The sequence below is a fragment of the Hemitrygon akajei genome, chromosome 7 (genome assembly GCF_048418815.1).
Source record: "Hemitrygon akajei chromosome 7, sHemAka1.3, whole genome shotgun sequence".
In the NCBI taxonomy this organism is placed as follows: Eukaryota; Metazoa; Chordata; class Chondrichthyes; order Myliobatiformes; family Dasyatidae; genus Hemitrygon; species Hemitrygon akajei.
In genome coordinates, this window is record NC_133130.1 from 58,167,688 (window position 1) to 58,192,898 (window position 25,211).

A 25,211-nucleotide genomic window follows, 5' to 3' on the forward strand; every position below is an offset into this window, starting at 1 on the left:
CAAATCTCTCAAATATCTTCTTTCTGTGTTGAATATATTGAATTGACCTGTCCTAACAGACAGGATGTTAACTTCTTTTCTGATAGAAGAATGGATTGTCAACTAACTATTCTAACTGAGACAGTCATTACCTCCTGGAATAAGGGAGTAACAAGTACATTAAATGCATCAATGATTTTGAGATCCATTAAGAACAGTATTCTTTGTTGAAGATGAGGAGAATTTCACTATGGAATGTAGCAAGTCTCTTTCCAAGTTTCTGTAGAATCCTAACCTCTATACACATATCTCTTCTACTTTTCTGGATCTTTTTAGTGTTCTCATATAAGCAGAGCTTCTGCATTGACTTTTCTCTTCCAACTGTTTCAAAATACGTATTATTGAAAAGGGATTCAGTAGGAAGAAGTACTCTCAAAGAGTGAAATCAAGAAATGTTCATGAGAAAATAGTAATAATGAGGTTGACTTCCAAATAAAGTTAAAGGCATCTAAAATAGAAAGCTAAAGAAATGACAACAATCAAGAATTTTGGTTATCAATTGAGCACCACACAATTTACTTCCAAGCATTAGTGTCATATGTTCCTTGGTTACCACTCAAGATTTCCTTTTTACGACTGTGGCTTAAATTGCAAATGCAAATCTTAGGTAGCCTACCATAGCAGTTAGAAAATTTAAATTTAGTGATCATGAAACAGACCATCTAGATTCAGCGCCAAATATCTCCTTTATGAAATAATCTAACAATTTTATCATTGTTAACCAGTACTAAACCTATTCTACTATATTACTCTGAATTCTACATGCTCCAATCTTGTTCACTAGTGCTAGTGTCTTATAAAAACAGTAAGAATTGCAATATTTTATGCACATGACCCTTTAGTTTCATAACAATCCACTAATATATCTCTCGTAACTGAAAACTTGTCGCAGTTTGGTTAAGTAGTGGTTGAGACAGATTCTCTTGCAGTGTTTTCATATGTAACTAGAAATATAAATGCACTACTTTCAGAAATTGTAGGCAATGATGATATAGATGACATGAGGGTGACAAAGCATCAGCATCCCCTTGAAACAAGAACAGCCAAAGGAAGTAAAAAAATTAACCAAGAAAACCTGCAACCTATTGCCAGATTAAGAGAAAACATCTGATGCCCCCAAAATTTCAAAAATAAAAGGCTAACTCACCAATACCTGATTTATCTCATACACTTATTGTTTCTAAGATTGTTCAATGCCTCCTCAAAATCCTTGATTGTCACATTTCCTGCCAGTTACTGCGGGTTAATTATTAAACAAACTGATTGATAAACAACTATTTCACAAAGCTAAATGTAAGAAAAATTAATGACCACAAATGCAATGAATGGAACAGAAATTTAAAATAGTTGAGAATTCCACTCATTTAAGGATGAATTTTAAGAATATATAGTTCTGTATATATATAAAATCGCAATTAGTATCATTCCCTTTTGTGAAATTGTGGTGGGATTTTATTATTAATTGTCCAAATGTCACTTGCACTCAAATAAATGTCCCACTTGGAATCCTATTGCACATGTACTGCTCAGAGGAGAAAGAGGAGTTGTATTGGAGTATCAGGTAACATTTAAGAGAGTGGACCTCTCTTAATATCATGCCCCTTCCATAGAAAGACAAAGTGCTATTATAAAAAAGATGCATTATGACAATTCATAAACCCCTGAAAGTGCTTCTAAGTCTCAGCATGAGTGATATACTTAATACAAAGCATCTGCACATGCATGCTTTTGACGTCATTCTTCAAAAGCACATCTCATACTATTTCAAAGGTCTTTTGGTTCACAGTTCGAGTTCATCTTTATCACCCTCACTAATTGAACAACATACCATTTTAGGCATCAAAAATAACAAACTTCAACAATGAGCATAATGTCCTTCTGCATCATTCTCCCTGCTCACTTCTCTCCGAACTTCATCTCTCTCCCTGTCTTACTCCATGTTGTGTTTTAATCACAAACACAAGAAAACCTACAGAAGCTGAAAATCCAGAGTAACACATACAAGATGCTGGAGGAACTGAACAAGTTAGGCAGCAGCCACGGAAATGAATAAACAGTCAACATTTCGGCTGAGACCTTTCATCAGGACTGGAAAGGAAGGGGATGGCCTGAGTTCTCCCCTTCCGTTTCAGTCCTGATGAAAGGTCTTGGCCTGAAATGTTGACTGTTTATTCTTTTCCATAGATGCTGCCTGGCCTACTAAGTTCCTCCAGTATTTTGTGTGTGGTGTTCTGTATTTTAATCATCTCTCTCTGATTTTCACATTTTTGATCCGAAATAACCAATTCTCAGCAGAGTCCACAGCTTCATTGTCCTACATCTCCATCAGTTTTGAATCTGCAAAAATGTTAAGGGACTATCCAACGTAAGACTCCCTTGATCACTTTTCCATGAACACCCACTCCCCTTTTTGTAGTACATTTTCCATTCCCACTCTCCAAGGATCCAAACCCTTCTTCCAGGTGAAGTAACAATTAACTTGTGCTTCTTCCATTTTAATTAATTGTTTTCAATGTTACATTAATTCTTCATCTCATTTGCACAGTCATTTCTCTGTCTTTGGCCTTTATTTTTGCTGTATCAAAGAAGATCGTTGTAAATTCTTGGGAGAGCATTTCATTTTCTGTTTGGCCAGTTCTATATATAAGCAGAATTCTTCCTTTTCCACAGATGCTGCCAAACTGACTGGGTATTTTCAGCCTTCTCTTTCAGCTCCATGGATTTTTTTCCCTGTCTCTGTCCCTACTCATTTCCTTCTATCTGCTATCTTCTCCAAACAGACTGTAATAAGTATCACGAGGAAATCCGCAGATGCTGGAAATTCAAGCAACACACACAAAATGCTGGTGGAACACAGCAGGCCATGCAGCATCTATAAGGAGAAGCAATGTCGACGTTTCGGGCTGAGACCTCGAAGGGGCATTTTGTGTGTGTTGCTGTAATAAGTATCAGTTGTGATAGATTGAAATGTGTTGCTTGTGGGTGTGCAACCAACTTCATTTTCCTCACTTCTCTTGTAAGTTAACTCCCAATAAGCCAGCACAACATCAACCCAAAGCAACAAATTCCGCAAATTAATGAATTACAAACATTATCTGCAATTTACAAACCTTCACTGCCCTCTTTCAGCTGGCACCACCACAATTCGTCTTTCTAGGCCTCAACTTTCTACATTCACATTCTACTGGGTTTGTATTGAGAGCATCCTGAGCAGCTGCATCATTGCCTGGTTCGGAAATTGCACCATCTTGGATCGCAAGACCCTGCAGCGGATAGTGAGGTCAACTGAGAAGATCATCAGGGTCTCTCTTCCCGCCATCATGGATGTTTACACTACACGCTGCATCTGCGAAGGAAACAGCATTATGAAGGACCCCATGCACCCCTCTTCTCCTTCCTGCCATCTGGGAAAAGGCTCCGAAGCATTCGGGCTCTCACGACCAGACTATGTAACAGTTTCTTCCCCCAAGCTATCAGACTCCTCAAGTATCCAGAGCCTGGACTGACACTTTGCCCTATTGTCCTGTTTATTATTTATTGTAATACCTGCACTGTTTTTGTGCACTTTACGCAGTCCTGTGTAGGTCTGTAGTCTAGTGTAGCTTTCTCTGTGTTGTTTTTTTTTTTACATAATTCAGTCTAGTTTTTGTACTGTGTCATGTGTCAAGGTCCTGGAAAACGTCTCATTTTTACTGTGTACTGTACCAGCAGTTATGGTCGAAATGACAATAAAAGTGATTTGACTTGACTTGACTTGAACTTTATCATAGACATCACCATCATTCTCTTTACCACTCTCCCTAGCATTCAGGGTTTATTTCATTTCTAATTTTTCATAGTTCTGATGAAATATTGTTGATCTGAAATGTTAACTTAATCTCTCTTGACACAGATGCTACCTCAAGTCTGAATATAAGTAGCAATTTCTGTTTAGCTTCTAGAATGTTTAATATCCATAAAATATTCTAAGGTGTCTTCAGACAGTTTTTTTCTATTTACTTACAGCAGGATTTCAGCAATGAATCAGTAATGTGGCTGTCCCAAAGACCACTCAAGAATCTGTGACTAAGCTTGAGTAACTGTTTAGTTCTCTCTATGGTAATGAAAGTGACCCAGGCATTCAAGTTTTGTGGCACAGAGCCATTCCATCAGAAACTAGAGATCTCTGTTTGATTGCTGTACTAGCATGCATCTGTCAAGTTACTGGCACTCTTACTGATAAAAGTGGGGAACAAAACACCTTTGGCATTAGAGCAAAACAGTAATAAGTTAAAACCTTGTAGTTCACAAACTTATAGTTTATTCAACATATTAGCCATGATTTATGAGTAAAATAATTTACAAGTATCCCTCCTAAATTCCTTTATTTGTCTTAAATTTATTTAGGTATGTAAAGGGGGTTTCTTCATTTTTCTTTGTTACTGTGTATGTAATCAAAATGGATTCTTTGTTTTGTTAAAAGCAGGAATGCTTCTTTGTTGCGAGAGAGTGCTGGAAGCTTGTTTGGGTTAAAATTTACTGATAACGAGAATTATATTCCTTTGTAAACCAATTGGGATTAATGTCGTTCTTTCTTCTGAGTCTGTAAGCTATTGTTGGCAGGCTTTTGGGGAGATCGGCGCGAGGGGTTGAGAGAGAGAGGATGCGATGCTGTAAGCTGGGCGAGGAACGGACCCCAAGCGGGGGTCCAAGGCCAGGAGGTACTCTGAGGAGAGGAGATAAAGCTAGATGTGCTTGGTTGACCACTTCGGGTGGTCCTAAGCTGCGAGTTGAGAAGTTCGGAGGGGATCGAATGGTGGCCAGAAGACTTCAGTAATTGAGCTCCAACGGTTGTGCACGAAGTGGTTTGGACTTTGATAAGTTTGGCGCCTTTTCTTTATTGTTTTTCCTTCATATATACTGTATCGTTATTAGTCACTTAGTTATAGTAACCTTTATAAATTGTACTCATTTAATCGCATATAGTGTACTGTCTGTTTTTGGGCGAGGCGGGGACATCACACAGCATCCACACAAGCTGATTAACCAGTTTGGCGGGGCCGAAGGCTGCTCCCCCTAGACGAGAACGAGCTGAGCGAGCCTGAGGCGACCCGGGGGTTACAGGTATTTTAAACTAACAGCCTATTTTTTCATTGTCCCCATAAGAATTGTACATAGTCAACCTTCAGATGCTTCTTTTCAGATACGTCAACTATTCAATGTATTACTCTATCCTTTTATCTCAAAAGCTTAGTGCCCTGAGTCTGAATTCACCACATTATGTTCAGAACTTGAAAGTTTCATATGTTTTGTAACCAAAATTGGATGCTTTATTGTAACAGAGAACAATTCTGTCTGATCATTGCCCCTCTTCTCTTTAGATTATGCATTTCCATATTTGGCGTTTTTGATGGTTTCTTTGCATTTGTTGGATGAACTTGGCATTGTCTAATATAATTTCTAGGTATCTTTCAGTTACATTTTTGGTTATTACTACCTCTCTGATGGAACAAGTACTGCAGGTATCTTTTTTTTTAATCTATGTAACTTTACACTCCTCTACATTAAACTTCACTTTGCCATGTTTCTGCCTATTTGGATATTTTCCTGGTCCTTTTGTTTGACTTTCTTTGGATCACACAAAGTCCTATTTGCCCACTCTGCCCTAACTCTTTTAATAAATAAATTGTTGTTTCTCCACTCTTCAGCTGGTTCTAATTCAACCACTGTCTTCACTTTGACTCCCCACAACACTCTCAGAGTCATGGATGAGACTTCCTTCCTAAGTTATACTCATGCAGATATTCAATGTGTGATTTCAACCATTACATCCACAACATGGAAATAAACAGCTGAAATCATGTGTTGGTGAGATTATAGGAAAGGCACAATGGCATAAAGGTAAGGAGCAATAATAGATCATGAGTGGTATGCCTTTCTCAGTTGCATATAGTCATCCATTCTTAAATTTGTGCAAAAATAAACAAAGTGTAGAAGCGTCGATGACTAATATACATAACTAGCCAACAGAATGTGTCCTTCCATGAGTCATGATGCCATGGGGACTAAGTGTGATTAAACACATTTTGTAATAATTTCATGGCATCGCTTTTGGGCTGCAATCATTGAAGTTAATTTGGATATTGCTAGAAAATATGCACCGAAATCATGAGTGAATAATTCCTCGACATTCGACTTAGTGCAGGTTGCAAATCAAATTTGTTCTCCCACATTGTTATTGTGGTTAGAAAAAAAGAGACGGCAGATGGAGCAAAAGGCAAACTGCTGGAAGAATTCAGTGGGTCAGGCAGCATCTGTGGAGGCACAGGGTCAAGACTCTGCATCAGTCCTGACCCACTGAGTTCCTCCCACCAGTTTGTTTGATGCTTGTTTTGTGATTGTAGTATTCAGCTAAAAATTCTGTTACAATTTGAGTGTCTAGCTCTTCTTGAAGGAAATTTACTCAGTGCTTGTAGCTCCAGGTGAAAGACCTTTCAAAAATGTGCAAAGGTTTTGGAAAATCTCTGTGGTGGAGAATAAGCACCCTATTCTATTGCCCTTTGAGCTCCTCGGGGAAAGAATTGGATGGAGAGTACCTCTTTACTCTGAATGGCCGCTTCAAAATCAACACTGAAACAGCAGTGGAAGGGAGTTGTGTGAGGTCACTTCAGTTGTTAGGACATGGTTACGGTGTCTCAACGGACTGACCGATGTACAACTCCAAACCTGCAGTGATGCACTGACTCCGTGCAGCTATGTATGCCACTGCAGTCACTCACAGTGATGCTTACTATGAAGAAGTTTAAATCTTCCCTTCAGCGGGATCTCAGTGAAGCCCTTTGTGACCTCTGCTGCCCTCTGGCTCTTTGCTTCCTCCCCTCCCCTACCTTCTTACTCTGACTCATCTTATTTTTCTTTTCTCTCTCCGGTCCTGATGTCAACTGTGCTCTTTTCCATAGATGCTCCTGTCCTGCTGAGTTCCTCCAGCATTTCATGTGTGTTGCTTGGATTTCCAGCATCTGCAGATTTTCTCTTGTTGGTGTTTCCATACCTGACTGTGATGCAGCCAGTCAACATTCTCTCTGCTACACATCTATAAAAGTTGGTCAAAGTTTAGGTGTCATGCTGGATCTTTGCAAATTCACAAGGAAGTAAAGGTGCTCTCTTCATATTTGCACTTACAGGCTGGGCTCAGGATGGGTCCTCCAAAATAATAACACCAAGGAATTTAAATTTGCTGACCCTTTCTACCTCTGATCCTCCAATGAGTACTGGCTTGTGGACCTCTGGTTTCCTTCTCCTGAAGTCAGTAATCAGCTCCCTAGTCTCGCTGACACTGAGTAAGAGGTTATTGTTGTGGCACCACTCAGCCAGATTTTCAATCTCCCTCCCCTACGCTGATTTATCACCACCTTTGATTCAGCCCACAACAGTGGTGTCATCAGCAAACGTGAATATGGCATTGAAGCTGTGCTTAGCCACACAGTCATAAATGTAAAGGGAGTAGATTAGATGGCTAAGCACACAGCATTGTAGCACAACTGTGCTGATGAAGATTGTGGGGATGTTGTTGCCAATCTGAACTGACTGGGGTATGCAAGTGAGGAAGAGGAGGATCCAATTGCACAAGAAAGTATTGAGATTAAGGCCTTGGAGCCTATTGATTAATTTCAGGAGCTGATGGTATTGAATGGTGAGATGTAGTGGATAAAGAGCATTCTGATGTATGCATCTTTGTTGTCCAGATGTTCCAGGGTTGAGTGAAAAGCCAATGAGATGGCATCCACTGTGGACCTGTTGCTCCAGTAGGCAAATTGGAGCAGATCCAAGTTGCTTCTCAGGCAGGAGTTGATATGCTTCATCTTCTCAAAAGACTACATCACTATGGATGTAATTGCTAATGTAATTGCTGTAGATGTTGCTCTTCAAGATGTAGATCTTGCTCTTCAAGACTGTGTGGGTGATGCCTCCCTCCCAGATGTGCTGAACAACTTCTATGCTTGTTTTGAGGTGGAAAATGACATGGCGGCAAGGAAGTCCACCCCTCTTCCAAATGACTAGGTGCTGTGTCTCACCATGGCCGATGTGAGGAGAACCCTGCGCAGGGTCAACCCATGGAAGGCTGCTGGACCAGACAATATCCCTAGCAGAGTGCTTAGAGGATGTGCAGACCAGCTAGCAGATGTTCTCACTGACATCTTCAACATCTCTCTGAGCAGCACCACCATTCTAACCTGCTTCAAGGCCACCACCATCATCCCCATGCCGAAGAAGTCTTCAGTGTCCTGCCTCAATGACATCCATCCCGTTGCACTCACATCCATCATCATGAAATGTTTCAAGAGGCTCGTCATGAGGCTCATCAAGACCCTGCTGCCCCCTCACTGGACCCCCTGCAGTTTGTGTACCATCCCAACCGCTCAACAGATGACACCATTGCCATCACCCTCCACCTGGCCCTAACCCACCCGGACAAAAAAGACACATACATTTGGATGCTGTTCATGGACTTCAGTTCAGCATTCAGCACAATCATCCCTCAGAAACTGATTGGAAAGCTGAGCCTACTGGGCCTGAACACCTCCCTCTGCAACTGGATACTAGACTTCCTGATGGGAGACCTCAGCCAGTCCAGATCGGAAGCAGCATCTCCAACACCATCACACTGAGCACGGGGGCCCCCCAGGGCTGTGTGCTCAGTCCATTGCTGTTCACTCTGCTGACCCACGACTGTGCTGCAACACACAGCTCGAACCACATCATCAAGTTTGGCGATGACACAACCGTGGTGGGTCTCATCAGCAAGAACAATGAGTCAGCATACATAGAGGAGGTGCAGCGGCTAATGGACTGGTGCAGAGCCAACAGCCTGTATCTGAATGTGAACAAAACAAAAGAGATGGTTGTTGACTTCAGGAGGGCATGGTGCGACCACTCCCCGCTAAACATCGACAGCTCCTCAGTAGAGATCATAAAGAGCACCAAATTTCTTGGTATCATCTGGCGGAGAATCTCGCCTGGTCCCTCAACACCAGCTCCATAGCAAAGAAAGTCCAGCAGTGTCTCTACTTTCTGCGAAGACTGAGGAAAGTCCATCTCCCACCCTCCCATCTTCATCACGTTCTACAGAGGTTGTATTGAGAGCATCCTGAGCAGCTGCATCACTGCCTGGTTCAGAAATTGCACCATCTCGGATCGCAAGTCCCTGCAGTGGATAGTGAGGTCAGCTGAGAAGATCATCGGGGTTTCTCTTCCTACCATTATGGACATTTACACCACACGCTACATCTGCAAAGCAAACAGCATTTTGAAGGACCCCATGCACCCCTCATTACAAACTCCTCTCCCTCCTGCCATCTGGGAAAAGGCACTGAAGCATTCGGGCTCTCACGACCAGACTTTCTAACAGTTTCTTCCCCCAAGCTATCAGACTCCTCAATACCCAGAGTCTGGACTGACACCAACTTTCTGCTCTCTACTGTGCCTATTGTCTTGTTTATTATTTATTGTGATGCCTGCACTGTTTTGTGCACTTTATGCAGTCCTAGGTCTGTAGTCCAGTGTAGTTTTTTCTGTGTTGTTTTTACGTAGTTCAGTGTAGTTTTTGTATTGTTCCATGTAGCACCATGGTCCTGAAAAACATTGTCTCATTTTTATTGTGTAGTGTACCAGCAGTTATTGTCAAAATGACAATAAAAAGTGGCTTGACTTGATGTCATTGAAGCAGGATGCCACGTTCTTCTTAGGCACCAGTATAACTGACACCTGCTTTAAACAGGTGGGTAGCTTAGACTGCTGAAGTGAGAGGTTCAAGATCTCAGTGAACACTCCAGCCAGCTGATTAGCATAGGTCTTTAGTACTCAGCCAGGTCTCTGTCTGGGCCACATGCTTTTCGTGGGTTCACCCTGCTGAAGGCTGCTTGCACATCAGCCACAGGGACTGAAATCACAGTATCAATGAGGGCTGTGGGAGTTCATGTTAGTTCCTCCATGTTTTGACAGTCAAATAAGTATAGAAGGCATTGAGCTCATCTGTAAGTAAAGCCTTGTTGCTGCCAATGTTGCTTGATTTAACTTTATACGAGGTGATAGTATTCAATTTCTGCCACAACTGATGAGCATCCTTTGTTGATTCAAGTTTATATTTTTAAAAATCCCACCTCTCTACAATTGTACCCAAACTTCACCCACTATTCCATATATATACTTTAATTATTCAACTACCAACAATCACTGTTGATCTGTGCTCATACTTATCACATTTGTATTGATACTCACATCTCTTAGTTTATCTACTAACATAAGTGATTCAAAATTCATAGCATGCTCAGCAAGGTGAATATCGGGAGGATGTTTCTACTAGCTAAAGATTCTACAGCTATTGATCGCAATCTCAGACATGGTCTGCTCTTGCTCTTATTTCTTATATTCTCATATTTTTATAGCTATTTAACCAGTGAAAGCCAGACAAGTTAGACACTATACCATTCTCTTGTAGGACAAAGTTAATGCTATAACCAATGTCTGTGTCCATCATCTCAACAGGCTAACGGAAAGAATCATGTCATTAGTTGCAACAGCCATCATACGATCAGCAGATCTGCCTTATCATGCTCTAGTTCCCCTTCAGTCCACTATTTCTTCTGATTTAGAAGATATATGTGGTCTAACCAAGTTTCTCTCATTTATCTTCTCTTCTTACCATCATCCTGATTTGTGTTTCTTCTTTCAGGTAGATGGAGACTATCCCTCAGCCATAGACTGACTGCTGAGCACCAAGGTAGATGGAAACACTCACTTTGCCTTTAAATTGGAGCCAGCATCATAGATATGGCCATCCAACCACCAGAGGCAACTTTGTCATTCAGTAAGATTGTTGGTGATCCACCTCAAATGCCATTTTCTTGTCCTCTCACCACAAACTCATTTTTTAAATATCTAGAAATATGCTAATCTCCGGTTTAGATGAAAGCAATGTCAGACCATCCACAGCCCACTCTGTTGGAGAATTCCACAGATCTTCACCAACATTTTAATGAAGAACTTTCATTTCATTTCATTTTTAAGTGACCTATCCCTAATTTTAAGTCTTGAAATCCTATATGAAATCCTGGCAACAGCATTTTTTTGGACATTTGCAGTTTATATCTGGACAGAGAGTAATACTGCTGGTGCCACTAATGGGGCAGGTTTCACATAAGTTCTGCTGTAGAACACGCAGATGAAAATTTTGCCTGCATAATACAGTATTCATGGCATTGATAATGCTACCTGGAACCTTCACAGAAGGATCCCAACGTTTATCTTATACTTTTATCAGGGCTTTGCATGGAGCCTGGAGCATGGAAGTGATGGTAATGAGATCCAATCAATCTGAAGGGTGCACTGCCTGTGGTTGTTGTTTCCATTACAGCACATATAGAATAAAACTTCTGAGAACAGCAGTGGCAGCTTTGATTCAGGCAAGGAAGTTCAGTTTTGGTGTGTGTCGATGGACTGAAGGGCCCATCTATCTATCCTGTTGGACTGAAAGTATTATAATCACCTCCATGGATACTACCATCATGGAGAATTCAATGGTGTTCAAGAACCCTAGCAATAAGTCTTTTAGCCAAGTACCCTGCTGACAGAGGGCCAGCAATTTCAAGGAACAGAAATCAGCTGTCTCTCCAAATGATGGCTTACATCATCCCATGACTCAAACTCTCCAGGGCTGGCTGTCTCTCGGGTTTTGGGCCTCTGTTGATGTCCATCAGACACAAAACCTTAAATACTAAAGCTGTATGAAAATGACTTTTACGACCATCTGCAGCCTTCACCACTACTTGATCTGCCTATGAGGAAACACTGAGTAAGACCAGCTGGAGAGTCAAAGGATTGCTGAAACCCTTCAGCTGATTAATCAGCATTAAATATGTTTTTGTTCTTCATTGGCTCTGTCAATATGGTTTAACCTCATGATTTATCTTGCATTCATGATTTCTGGTCGAAAGGACACAAATAATCAGCAACAGAGAGTTGTTTGCATTAACTTCTTTTCCGCAGTTTTCTTTGGGATTATGTTGCTGAGTTGCCATCTACTTTGTAGAAACTTTGTCATTAGTACTGTTGATTAGGAAATTTAGTTTTAATTCAACGATGATGAAGGAACTGTGAAATATTTCTAGATCTGGAAGGTGATCTTGGAGTGGAAGCTGCAGATACTGTTGTTCCCATGCACCCACTACCTGTATTAGAGGTCTTGGATTTATGAAGTGCTCTCAACGTTGCATTAATGAGAGCATTTGTAAATGATACACATTGTGTTTCCAATGTGACGGTGGAGGATGACGAATGGTTTGCCAAACAAATAGTTTACTTATTTTTTTGCTCCAGATTCCAGCATCTAGTCTCTTGTTTCTCCAACGAAGTGGTCTGCTTTGAGTTGAATTAACTGTTGTTGAAATTTCACTTGAAAAACCAAATGGTTCAATGGTTCAATTTAATGTCAGAGAATATACTGTATATAATATACAACCTGAAATTCTTACTCTTCACAGATATCCACGAAACCAAAAATCCCCAAAGAATGAATGTCAGAAACATCAGAACCCCAAAACCCACTACAACTCCCACACACAAGCAGCAACAAAAGCATCGACTTTCCCCCTCCCCCTCCACCACTTGCTCAGCAAAAGCATCAATCCCCACTTCCTCTACCATGCAAGTAATAGTAAAGCCCTAAGAAAATGATTTAGAGTCTGTCAAAAACAACAGACTTCCATGTCGCTTCTCTGAGTCTCCAACTTGAAGATCAAAGGGCTCTCACTCACTATCAAAAAGAGAGAGAGAGAAGGTCACTCAAATTCAGGGGCCTTCTTCTGACAGCAGCGTACACCGCCTGCTGTCTCGATGTTTCAGTCTTCCACAACGCTTCAGTCAACAACGTTGGTGAGGAACCGGAGACACATCCCAAAGGTGCACATCTTCCAGGCTGCACCTGGATATACGGAAATGGCAGGCACATGGTGAGTCTGAGAACAAGAAATCACCGCTCATGGAGAGCCATAGTTTGAGCTGCAGCTGTAGATCACAGACTCCAATGGACCCCAGCCACCTTGAAAAGAAAGGAAAGACATGAGAAAAGAAGAATAAGCTATTTCATGGACGAACTAGAAGAAATTGCTTCGGTTTGCAAAAACCTCTGGAGCCATCTTCTCTAGCTCCCCCCCCCCCCCCCTCCCAAATTCTGAATATTCCATTCTATTTCTAACACCTAGCATGAGGACTGTAGTGAAGCTCTGAGAAATCAGAAATTCAGTTACTTTGTCAAAGGACATCAGTCCTGTAATAGCAATATTAATTATGTGTGCAGTTTACAAACATTTCTGGTCAAAAACAATATTGTAGATGATGAAAGTACTAACAATTAACAATCATAATGCCATTTAATGTCTCAAGATATACTCAGTGGGTGAGGTTATTTACAGTGTGTGAAGTTGTTTACCACTTATTAACTCAAACCTAAATATAGGCATGGAATCGATTAATTTTTGAGTTGTCTGGTTGCTATTAAGTCTCCTTTCAGATGCCACAGGAAGGTTATTGGGCCCATACAACATGTCCATTGAAGGTTACTTGACATTGATTTCTCCTGTAATTCTCCTGTAGCTCTTTCCTTTCCTTCTCTTCTTCGTCTTCTTCTTCTTCCTTTTATTACTCATTCACCTTCTCCAGTTAGGCTGTTGTCAGCAAGTGCTACATGTGCATAGTTGCAGTACACAACATATTAAGTCACAATGAAGTTTACAATTCTACTTTGAGCTTAATGGAGAGGTTCTTGAGATAAGTCCAGGCACGACTTCTTGCTTGAGCAATCCAATTATTTTCTTTATTATATTTCTAGTGGTTACATATTTTTTTCTGAACTAGCATTTCACAATTCTAGTCAGAGTCCTGATGAGAACTAGAAGCTAAATATCTGAGATTGTGCCTTACCCATAGTAATACTCATCGGCTTGGTTTGAAATATCAGGGAAGCACCTGACAGCATGATTGTGAAAATATTATGTAAACTTCCCAATTTACTTTTGTTTATTTTGTGTTCAGCCTCATACATCTTGTACATTAAGGAAGCTCTGGTAAATATCTAGGTTATTTAGTGGATCCGTTATTCCATATGTCATCTGCCATCATGCAGATGCCTACAGTGTCATATCGAGATCTACTTCCTTCTCATAGAAAAGTAATGAGTTCTCTCCTTAAATGGAAAGACTGTATCTGCAGATGGCGATACTGTAGGGCCTTCTTAATTTCATTAGTCAGAATTCACCCAGACTGTAAAGGGTTAAGTGCACCATGTATGTTATGTGTTATGTTGTACATTATTACATTTTGGGGCAGGTTTTTTTCTGATATATATGTGATGTCACCATTTGTTTGGGGGGGGTAAATAAAGTGTATGTTAGAAGTAATTACACTCTTGTCAATTTTTGTTGACACTCCTACATTGGTAACCCTGACATTCCTCCAGACGATTCCAGAGTGATTTCGCCTGTTTTACAATCATGACTGCAAAGCCTTTGCTCTCAAACTCCCTGAATTCTGGCAGGAACATGCCGCCATTTGGTTTGATCAGGCAGAGGCCCAGTTTGCAGTGCTGGGAATCTGGCAAGACGACACAAAATATTACTACGTCGTCACAGTGTTAGACAGCTCTTCAGTGACCAGACTGATGAGCGTTCTACAGCAAACCCCAGAAGTTGGCAGGTACGAGATTCTTAAGCAACTCCTAGTAGAAACTTTCGAACTTTCCAAATGTGAGCACGCCTGTTGGCTCCTCCCACTGCCCAGCTTAAGCAACTCCTATCCGTTGGAGTTGATGGACCATATGTTGTCCCTCCTTGGCGGACATCAGTCGTGTTCCATCTTTAGAAAGCTTTTCCTGCAACAACTACCAGGAGAGGTGTGGCCGGCTCTGGCTGGCTCTTCCTTCAAAGACCTCTGGGCTTTAGCGAGAGAGACTGACAAGGTGTTATCCGTCACCAAGGGCTTTTGCAACAATGCAGTTGGACAACTTTGCCAGCTTGCCACCACTTGAACATGAGGCAATTGCCATGGCTCAACGACAGTCTCCTACCTTGTATTTCTACCATGCGAGGTTTGGGCTGAGAGTTTAACAAGTCCTGCCATCTTGCGGGTTCAAGGAGTTGGGAAAACGGAATGGTGAGTGCCCATTAGCTGCTAAGGGAGTTGGCAGGTCAGGCAGTTTGTTATTCATTTCGGACTCTGTTTCCAGGCGCTGTTTCCTCTGTGACACGGTGCTCAGGTGAAGGTTCTGCCCATACCTAAATTAGACATACAAACTGGGAAATATGGACTGTCTCTCAGGGCTGTGAATGGCAATGCCATCCGGACTTTAGGAAGTGTGAAGTGACATTGTGCTTTGGTGGGCAGAATTTCTGCTGGAATTTTGTATTGGTGGCGTTGTCTACACCCCTGCTGGGGGCTGACTTCCTCTGTGCCAACAGCCTTCTCGTTGATGTCCAAAACTGGCACCTCTGCAACGCAGAGGCCTTCTAGTCCCCTTCCGGCACACTCTGCACACCACCGGCACCTCAAAGTTGTCCAGCGACCTTTCCACCTCTACTGACCTCCTCCGCTTCACTGAGTTCCCAGACCTGACCGAGCCCATCTTCTCTCCTCCACCACTAAACACAGGGTGGAGCACCACATCCTCACCACCAGCCCGCCCATTCACGCCCACTCCAGGTGCCTTGACCTGGAGAAGGTGGCCATTGCCAAGGCTGAGTTTGATGCCATAAAGTGCCTGGGCATTGTCAGGCAGTCCAGAAGTCCATAGGCTTCCCCTTTCCAGATCGAGCGAAAACCAGTGGGTGGGTAGCATTCATGTAGCGATTACCACTGCCTCAATTACGCCACAGTACCCAATCCCACACATCCAGGATTTCTCTGCCCACCTAGCAGGGAAAACTATTTTCCTGAAGGTGGACCTTGTTCACGGTTGTCATCAGGTCCCTGTCCACCCGAGGTGACATTCCTAAAACTATTGTTATTACACCATTTCGTTTGAGTTCCTTCGAATGCCATTCGGGCTGAAGAATGTGGCCCAGACCTTTCAGCGCCTCATGGACAGTGTTCTCAGGGAGTTCCCTTTCCTGTTTGTTTACCTAGATGACATTTTGGTAGCCATCTCTCTAAGAACGAATATCTCTTACACTTGAAGAACTTTTTTTGAATGCCTTAGTCAGCACAGTCTAATAGTCAACCCTTGAAGTACCAGTTTGGACTGTCCGTGGTCGATTTCCTCAGTCACTGCATCAATCCAGTAGGGGTACTTTCCCTGCCAGCTAGAGGGCTACAGTTGAGGCTGGTAAGCACTTCCCTCAGTCAATCATCATTAAGGCTTTGCAGGAGTTTTTGAGCATGGTGAACTTTTATCACTGTAAGTGGCTGAGCTCTTGTACCCCTCTATGAGGCCCTTAAGGGCAAGCGGTGAAGCACCTCGTGGACTGGATGGAGGAAAAGTCCAAGGCATTCTTGCACACTGAGCAGGCATTGACTAATGCAACGCTGTTGGTGCACCCCCTCCAAAACGCACAAATCACTCTCACCACGGACCCATCAGATTGTGCAGTCGATGCATGCACGAGTAGTTGGTCCACGGCATTTGGCAGCCTCTCGCTGTTTTTAGCCATCAGCTTCGCCCCTGTGAGCGCAAGTACAGAACATTTGACCATGAGATGCTCGGTCTGTACTTGGTAGTGCGGCATTTTTGTTTTCTCATAGAAGACCATCCCATTATGGCGTTTGTGAATTAAGCCTCTAATATTTGCCATGGCAAAGGTCTCTGAACCTTGGTCTACTTGAAAAGCAGTGCCATCTTTCTTTTATTTCAGAGTTCACCACGGACACCCAGCATGTCGCAGGAAAGCGTAACTGCGCGGCTGACTACTTCACATGGTCCTTCACTGATGCTGTCTATTTGGGCATGGACTACGCTCAGATGGTAGTAGGCCAGGTTTTGCATTTGAGCATGCAGACGCTGTGTTTGGCAGACACAGGGTTGAAATTGGTAGATGTTGCTTTTGGTGACAGTGACGTTTTCTGCTCTGCAATGTGTCAATGGGGCAACGAGGGCTGGTTTTGCCAGCGAACTGGCAGTGGCGTGTTTTTGGTGCGGTCCACGGGTTTTCTCACCCAGGCTGGAGGGCATCGCAGAAACCGGTGTCAACAAAGCTTGTGTGGCATGGGCTTAAAAAGGACCTCAGGGGCTGGGCTAGTGCTTGTTTGGTGTGTCATCACGTAATAGTGCATCAACACTCCTTTCCTGGTCCCTGAGGAGTGTTTTGACCACGCCAATGTGGGTTTGGTTGGCCTGTTGCGCCAGTCCCGCGGGTTTACTCACCTCCTTACCATCATTGTTAGGACCACACATTGGCCGGAGGCAGTGCCACTGTTGTCCATTTCAGCTGTGGAGGTGGCATGAGCGTTCGTTGGCTCATGGATCACTCGGTTCGGTATCCCGTCGGATATCTCTTCGGACTGTGGGATGCAATTTATGTCCGAGCTTTGGTGTGTGGTTGCCCGTGATCTGGGGGTCGAACTGCACCAGACGCTGGCTTATCACCCTCAGGCCAAAGGTCTGTGTGAGCAGATCCAGTGTGCAATGACAGCTGCTCTCTGTGCATGTCTCCGTGACAGCTGTTGGGTGGACAGGCTGCTGTGGGTCATGTTGGGCCTGTGGATGGCCTGCAAGGGGACCTTCAGTCCTCTTTTGCCAAACTAATTTTTGGGCAGCCCCTGTGGTTGACGGGAGATTTTCTCCCAATATCCACGGTCCACCCATGGTCCGCTTTGCACCAGTGGTCGGCTTTTATGAACAGCTCCAAAACTTTTGTTCCAGTGCCAATGACATAGCATAGCCTGCATATTGCACCTGTTGTCAGATATGCGGGGGGCAAAATACCTGTTTTTGCGTCATGATAGACATCAGGGTCCCCTGTAGCCACCTTATGACAACCGTTCTATGTGTTGAAAGTGGGGGATAAGTTTTTTGCACTGGACTTTGGAGGTATCCCAGACAGTGTTTCAGTGGGTTGTCTCAAGCCTGCCCATTTAGATCTGATCTCTCCAGTGGAACTGGAATAGCTCCCTCGGAAAGGCCGGCCTCCTACCTCCAGACCTTCTGACATTGACTGCTCTTCCTCCACCACACCTGCGCATGAAGGCAGGAGTAGGTTCGGTCGAGTTTTGTGGGCCCTGCTCATTTGACTGTGTCTGCTAGGGTGAATTCTGAGGGGGGGGGGTGGTGTCTGTGTAGGGACTCTTTCATTTCATTAGGCAGAATTCATCCAGACCGGTAAAGGGTTAATTTGCTGTGTATGTTACATGTTACATTGAACGTTATGGTTTGGGGGAGGTTTCTTCTGATGTATATACAAAGTCGACATTTGTCTGGGGGGGGGTAAAAAAAAGTGTACATTAGAAGCAGTCACACTCATGTCGATTTTTATCGATGCTCCTACAATACTTCACTTATATCTACTGCTCCTGCCTGAAACAAGCAAATACAAAAACAAAGTTTTGGCCACTCTTACCTTCATGACCATAGGAAAAATCCACCAGCCATTGTTCTTCATTGTTGCCAGCATAATGTGGCAGATCTTACAGATTACATCCATAGTGAGCATTTGTGTTGATCTTGATGTTCCTCAAAAAGGCACCAAAATGGAATCAGAAGTGTGGCAACTCACTTTTGTTCAGAGGGGTGGAGATGGAGGAGTAGACTTCACACATATGAGAAAATACAGATGCTAGAGACTTCATGAAGGGTCTCGACCCTAAACATCGACTGTTTATTCTTTTCCATTGATGCTGCCTGGCCTCCTAAGTTCCTCCAGCATTTTGTGGGAGTTGATTTCAGATCAGTATAGTACAAAGAATGATTTTGTAAACCATCTACTCTGCGCACTCCATTATGCATATAACTGTCATGTGCAGCTATCCTATCAATTTATTGAGAACACTTCACACTGAAAATAAGACCAAAGGATGCATTTGGCTGATCGAGTCTGCTCCACCATTCAATCATGGCTAATCAATTTTTCCCTCCTCAACCTCATTCTCTGGTCTTCTCCCAATACCCTTTGATGCCACAGCCAATCAAGAACCTATCAATCTCTGCCTGAAATTCACCCAACGTCCTGGTCTCCACAGCTGCTTGTGGTAACAAATTCCACAAATTCACCATCCTCTGGCTAAAGAAATTACTCCGCATCTCTGTTTTAAACGGATGTTCCCCATCCGGAGGCTGTGTTCTCGTGTCTTAGACTCCCCCACCATGGGAAATATCCTTCCCACATCAGTCTAGGCCTTCCAACATTCCAACAAAAGGATTCAATGATATTCCCCTCACCCCCATCCTTCTAAATTCTAGCATGTACAGGCCCAGAGACATCAAATGTTCCTTGTATGATAACCATTCCCGGAATAATCCTTGTGAACTGCCTCTGGATCCTCTTCAATGCCAACATTATCTCTTCTTCAATGAGGAGCCCAGAATTGTCTACAATACTCAAGGTGAGGCCTCACCAGTGTCCCCTAAAGCCTCAGCACCTCATTCCTGCTCTTGTATTCAAGCCATCTTAAAATAAATGCTAACATTGCATTTGCCTTCTGCACCACCAGCTTGACCTGCAGTTTAACCTTAAGGGTGTTCTGCACAAGGGCTCCCAAGTCCCTTTGCATCGAATATTTTTGGAGTTTCTCCCATTTAGAAAATAGTCCACACATTTATTCCTACTACCAAAGTGAATGACCTTACATTTTCCAACATTATTATTTGATTTGCCAATCTCTTGTCCATTCTCCTAATCTTTCTAACTCCTTCTGTAGTATTCCTGTTTCCTCACCACTACCTTTCCCTTCACCAATCTTCATATCATCTGCAAACTTAACAAAAAAGCCATCTATTCCATCATCTAAATCACTAACGTACAGCATAAAAAGAAGTGGTCCCAACAATGACCCTGCAGAACACCACTAGTCACTGGCAGCCAACCAGAAAAGGATCCTTTTGTTCCCATTCGCTGCCTCCTAGCAATAAGCCAATGCTCTAGCCATGTTAGTAACATTTCTGTAATACCATGGGCTGTTAACTTGGTAAGCAGTCTCATGTGTGGCAGCTTGTCAAAGGCCTTCTTAAAGTCCAACTATACAACATCCACTACATCTCCTTTATCTATCCTACTTGTGATCTCCTCAAAGAATTCTAACAGATTCATCAATAGAACATAGAATAGTACAGCACATTACAGGCCCTTTGGCCCACAATGTTGTGCTGACCCTCAAACCCTGCCTCCCATATAAGCCCCCACCTTAAATTCCTCCATATACCTGTCTAGTAGTCTCTTAAACTTCACTAGTGTATCTGCCTCCACCACTGACTCAGGCAGTGCATTCCACGCACCAACCACTCTCTGAGTGAAAAACCTTCCTCTAATATCCCCCTTGAACTTCCCTCCCCTTACCTTAAAGCCATGTCCTCTTGTATTGAGCAGTGGTGCCCTGGGGACGAGGCGCTGGCTGTCCACTCTATCTATTCCTCTTAGTATCTTGTACACCTCTATCATGTCTCCTCTAATCCTCCTTCTCTCCAAAGGGTAAAGCCCTAGCTCCCTTAATCTCTGATCATAATCCATACTCTCTAAACCAGGCAGCATCCTGGTAAATCTCCTCTGTATCCTTTCCAATGCTTCCACATCCTTCCTATACTGAGGTGACCAGAACTGGACACAGTACTCCAAGTGTGGCCTAACTAGAGTTTTATAGAGCTGCATCATTACATCACATCTCTTAAACTCTATCCCTCAACTTATGAAAGCTAACACCCCATAAGCTTTCTTAACTACCCTATCTACCTGTGAGGCAACTTTCAGGGATCTACGGACATGTACCCCCAGATTTCTCTGCTCCTCCACACTACCAAGTATCCTGCCATTTACTTTGTAGTCTGCCTTGGAGTTTGTCCTTCCAAAGTGTACCACCTCACACTTCTCCGGGTTGAACTCCATCTGCCACTTCTCAGCCCACTTCTGCATCCTATCAACGTCTCTTTGCAATCTTTGAGAATCCTCTACACTGTCTACAACACCACCAAGCTTTGTGTCATCTGCAAACTTGCCAACCCACCCTTCTACCCCCACATCCAGGTTGTTAATAAAAATCACAAAAAGTAGAGGTCCCAGAACAGATCCTTGTGGGACACCACTAGTCACAACCCTCCATTCTGAATGTACTCCCTCCACCATGACCCTCTGCCTTCTGCAGGCAAGCCAATTCTGAATCCACCTGGCCAAACTTCCCTGGATCCCATGCCTTCTGACTTTCTGAATAAGCCTACCGTGTGGAACCTTGTCAAATGCCTTACTAAAATCCATGTAGATCACATCCACTGCACTATCCTCATCTATATGCCTGGTCACCTCCTCAAAGAACTCTATCAGGCTTGTTAGGCACGATCTACTCTTCACAAAGCCATGCTGACTGTCCCTGATCAGACCATGATTCTCTAAATGTCTATAGATCCTAACTCTAAGAATCTTTTCTAACAGCTTTCCCACTACAGATGTAAGGATCACTGGTCTATAATTACCTGGACTATCCCTACTACCTTTATTGAACAAGGGGACAACATTCGCCTCCCTCCAATCCTCCGGTACCATTCCCATGGACAACGAGGACATGAAGATCCTAGCCAGAGGTTCAGCAATCTCTTCCCTCACCTCGTGGAGCAGCCTGGGGAATATTCCGTCAGGCCCCGGGGACTTATCCGTCCTAATGTATTTTAACAACTCCAACACCTCCTCTCCCTTAATATCAACATGCTCCAGAACATCAACCTCACTCATATTGTTCTCACCGTTATCAAGTTCCCTCTCAGTGGTGAATACCGAAAAGAAGTATTCATTGAGGACCTTGCTCACATCCACAGCCTCCAGGCACATCTTCCCACTTTTATCTCTAATCGGTCCTACCTTCCCTCCTGTCATCCTTTTGTCCTTCACATATTTGAAGAATGCCTTGGGGTTTTCCTTTACCCTACTCGCCAAGGCCTTCTCATGCCCCCTTCCTGCTCTTCTCAGCCCCTTCTTAAGCTCCTTTCTTGCTACCCTATATTCCTCAATAGACCCATCTGATCCTTGCTTCCTAAACCTCACGTATGCTGTCTTCTTCCGCCTGACTAGATTTTCCACTTCACTTGTCACCCATGGTTCCTTCACCCTACCATTCTTTATCTTCCTCACCAGGACAAATTTATCCCTAACATCCTGCAAGAGATCCTTAAACATTGACCACATGTCCATAGTACGTTTCCCTGCAAAAACATCATCCCAATTCACACCTGCAAGTTCTAGCCTTATGGCCTCATAATTTGCCCTTCCCCAATTAAAAATTTTCCTGTCGTCTCTGATTCTATCCTTTTCCATGATAATGCTAAAGGTCAGAGAGCGGTGATCACTGTCCCCCAGATGCTCACCCACTGACAGATATGTGACCTTATCCAGTTTGTTACCTAATCAATCAATATTTTCCCTGCAGGTAACCATGGTGACTTTGCCCTATCTTGTCCTGTATCACCAAGTATCCATAACCTCATCCTCAACTATTGACTCAACCCACTGAGGTCAGGCTAACTGGTCTATAGGTTCTTTTCTATTGCCTTCCTCATTTCTTAAAGAGTGGAGTGACATTTACAATTTTCCATTCCTCTGGTACCATGCCAATGACTTTTGAAAGATCATTTCTAATGCCTCTGCAATCTCTACCACTACATCTTTCAGAATTCTAAGGTGCAGTTCATCTGGTCCAGGTGATTTACGTACCCTTAAGATCCTTCAGATTTTTGCACCCCTTCTCCTTGTAATAGTAACTGCACTCACTTCTGTTCCCTCACAGCCTTCAACATCTGGCACACTGCTAGTGTCTTCCACAGTGAAGACTGATGCAAAATACTCATTTAGTTCATCTGCCATCTCCTTGTCCCCTGTTATTGCTTTTTCAGCCTCATTTCCCAGCAGTCCTATATTCACTCTCATCTCTTATTTTTTACATACTTGAAAAAGCTTTTATTGTGCACTTTGATATTGTTTGTTAGCTTGCTTTCATATTTCATCTTTTCCCTTCTAATGATTTTTTTAGTTGCTCTCTGTAGGTTTGTAAAAGTTTCTAAATCCTCTATCTTCCCACTAATTTTTGCTTATTTGTGTGCCTTCTACTTTGTTTTTACATTAGCTTTGACTTCCCTTGTCAGTATTTGAATATTTCTTCATTTTTGGAACACATCTGTCCTGTACCTTCCTCATTTTCCCAAGAAACTCATGCCATTGCTGCTCTGCTGTCATCCCTACCAGCACCTTCTTCCAATTTACTTTGGCTGACTTCTCTCCTTCATACCAATGAAATTTCCTTTACTCGGCTGAAATACTGCTACGTTAGACTTTCTCCCTGTCAAATTTCAAATTGAACTCAATCATATTGTCATCACTGGCTCCTAAGGGCTCTTTTACCTTAAGCGCCCTAATTGCCTCCAGGTTCATTACATAACACCCAACCAAATATAGCTGATCCCCTAGTAGGCCCAACAACAAACTGCTCTAATAAGCCATCTCATAGGCATTCAACAAATTCACTCTCTGGAGATCCATTACCAACCTGATTTTTCCAATTGACCTGCATCTTGAAGGTAACCTGATCCCTATGGCATTCCCCTGGGAGGTCATCCCCCACAACAGTATCAAAAACTGTATGCTTATTTTTGAGAGGAATGGCCACAGGGGTGCTCTGTGCTAAGTACCTATTCGCATTTCCATTTCTCCTGCAACTTTGGAGTGACTACTTCCCTGTAACTCTGATCAATTATCTCCTCAGTCTCCCATACAAGCTGAAAGTTATCCAGCTGCTGGTCCAGATCCCGAACACGGTCCTCAAGGAGCTGCAGCTGGATGCACTTCACGCAGATGTAGTTCCCTGGGAGTCTTTGGGCCTCTCATGACTCTAATATCCAGCATGAAGAACACACAACAGCCATTTACTACACTATGTACAGCAAACGTGCATATAATAAAGAAAAAATAGTGGGAAATTAGAGGACTGGAAAGCTTTTAAAAACTAACAGAAAGCCATTAAAAACCATAAGGAGAAAGCTGAAATATGCTGTCCAAAAAAAAAATCAAAGAGGACACCAAAAGTTTTCTCAAATATATCAAGAGTAAAAGAGAGGCGAGAGTGGATATTAGACTACCGAAAAATCATGCTGGAGAGGTAAAATAGGGTGCAAAGAAATGACAAATGAATTTAATAGGTATTTTGTCTCAGTCTTCACTGTGGAAAACGCGAGCAGTATGACAGAAGTTCAAGAGTGTCAGGGGGCAGAGGTGTGTGTAGTTACTATTATTAGGCAGAAGGTGATTAGGAAGCTGAAATGTCTGAAGATAGATTAGTCACCTGGACCAGATGGACTACACCCCCTAGTTCTAAAAGAGGCAGCTGAATGAGATCATGGAGGCATTAGAGATGATCTTTCAAGAATCTCTCGACTTCAGAATGGTTCTGGAGGACTGAAAAATTGCAAATGTCACTCCACTCTCTAAGAAGGGAATGAGGTAGATAAAAGATAATATAGGCCAATTAGCCTGACTTCAGTGGTTGGCAAGCTGTTGGAGTCCATTATTAAAGATGAGGTTTAGATGTACTTGGAAGCACATGATAAAGTAGGCCAAAGTCAGCATAGTTTCCTGAAGGAGAAATCTTGCCTGACAGATATATTGGAATGGTTTGAGAAAGTAACAGGTAGGATAAAGAAAGTAGAGTCAGTGGATGGTGTTTACTTGGAATTTCAGAAGGCCTCTGAAGGTTGCACATGAGGTTGCTTAACAAGATAGGAGCTCCTGGTATTACTGGAAAGTTATTAACGTGGATAGAAGATTGGCTGTCTGGCAGGAGGCAAAGAGTTGGTATAAAGGGAACCTATTCTGGTTCATTGCCAGTGACTAGTGGTGTTCCACAGGGTATTGAGACTGCTTCTTTTCATGTTATATGTCAATGATTTGGATGACTGATTGATGGCTTCGTGTTCATGTTTAGAGATAGGTGGAGGGGCAGGTAATATTGAAGAAGCATGGAGTCTACAG